The 1,968-nt window shown below is 35.8% G+C and overlaps 1 pseudogene; it reads left to right on the forward strand.

The window, feature by feature from the left end:
- The first annotated feature begins 655 nt into the window (after positions 1 to 655).
- On the forward strand, positions 656 to 1,968 carry LOC120553275 (annotated as a pseudogene).

Genomic DNA, 1,968 nt, shown 5'->3' on the forward strand with positions numbered 1-1,968 from the left:
TCTTTCCAAAACGTTAACAAATCAAATGTTTAAACAAGCTTTTACTTTTATCATCAGTGTTTTTATGACTGCTTACAAAGCCTTACTTGTAAGCAATACTAGTTTAGATTTGTAACCCATACAACTGAGTAAAGGTTTTGAAAGAACTGAATTGTCTAAAATATATCGTCATGCAACCTGCTCCACAATATACTGTATTGCAGCTGCATATTTTTCATGGCTGAAAGCCACTAATTGGAAACTGAATAATATTTACTCTACTCTTTGTGTGTCATGTTAACACAGATGGGTGGAACTCATTAGAGAACATGACCATTTGGGATCTACTTGTTTATGAAAGTAAACATTGATATTTGTTTCAAACAAGATGCTAATCACATATTAGGTGGCACTACAGTGAGATGTGGCAGTACTTCCACGGAAGCAGATCTATTGTAACCTTTACAAGGTAAGATTTACACTTTAGATCCTCCACAGAAAACTTGAAATTACACTGTAATGACTAACACTTTTGTTTGTATAATTGTTAGATTTAAAGTATTTAGGTCTATTGTTAATGCGCCAATGTTATTTCAGATTTTCCTTGTCACATCTAAAAACTATTTTAATGTATGTGTTTTCTTTTGATAGGTTGTTACTGTTAATTCAAGTGATTATGTTCTACACTAATGTAACAAGGATTACAAATTTCTTCATCCTGGGATTTCCTGGACTTTCACAGGAGTATTATGGACCTGCGTCAGCCCTGCTTTTGGTTCTCTTCTTGGCTATAGCTGTAGGAAATATTTTTATTTTAGTGTTTGTTAGATGTGAGAGGTCTCTTCACAAACCCACATATCTGATATTTTGCCACTTGGCACTAACTGACTTAATGTTTGGGACTGTTACTCTGCCAAAGATTATATCAAAATATTGGTTTGATGACAGTACTATTTCATTTTATGGATGCTTTGTACAAATGTACTTTGTTCATTTTTTGGGGGCGTCTCATTCTTTCATCCTGATGGTGATGGCCCTTGATCGCTTTATTGCAATTTGTGCTCCACTGCGTTACACAGCTCTTTTCACAAACAACACTGTTTCTGTGCTTTGTGGAATATCATGGATTTTGCCAATGTCATGGATGGTGGGTATAGTTGTAGATGCTCTGAGATTGCCTTACTGTAATTCAAACATAATTACACATTGCTTTTGTGACCATATAGCAATAACAGTGCTTGGATGTGAGAATGCAACAAGTTCAGGTAGTTGCATTTGGTATGGCCATGTTCAGTTTGATGTTGCCTCTGGCTTTTATCATCTTCTCTTATTTTGTCATCATTGTTGCAGTTATGAGAATGACCAGTTCTAATAGCAGTCGCATGTTGGCTCTGTCTACCTGCTCGCCACAGATTCTCATCACATTTCTCTATTACATGCCAAGATGCTTCGTGTACCTGGCAAATTTTGTGGGATTTACATTCAGTGTCCCAGTTCGCATAGTTGTTGTAATGCTGTACAGTATTTTACCTGCTGCTATTAACCCATTAATATACTGTTTCAAAACCAAGGATATCAAAGAACACTTGAAAAAGAAATTAGTTACTAGGAAAATTAATAGCAGTACAACAACTGGATAAAATACATCATCAATCAAGTGATTAGTTACTTTTGCTGCTTCAAATATGTCACTTCCCTGTGAGCTTTAGAATCAATTTTGATACTTTGCTTTTCACTATTAAAGTACTGCATGCTCCTACAGTAATTATACAGATTGAAATCCTCTATGAGCCCAACGCAGCCTGAGATCCTCAAGCAGGGGTCTCCTGATTGTTCCAACAAAAATGCTATGTTAGAAGTTTACTGAGGCTTTTCTTCTTGGCAAGGAGCCAGATCAGAATCACTTCATACCCCGTCTTAAAACTCACTTGTACTGGAAGGCTTTTTTATTACCAGCCTGATGTTCTTAATGTTTTATTTATTGTTTAT

This window comes from Perca fluviatilis, chromosome 2, assembly GCF_010015445.1.
Source record: "Perca fluviatilis chromosome 2, GENO_Pfluv_1.0, whole genome shotgun sequence".
Taxonomy (NCBI): Eukaryota; Metazoa; Chordata; class Actinopteri; order Perciformes; family Percidae; genus Perca; species Perca fluviatilis.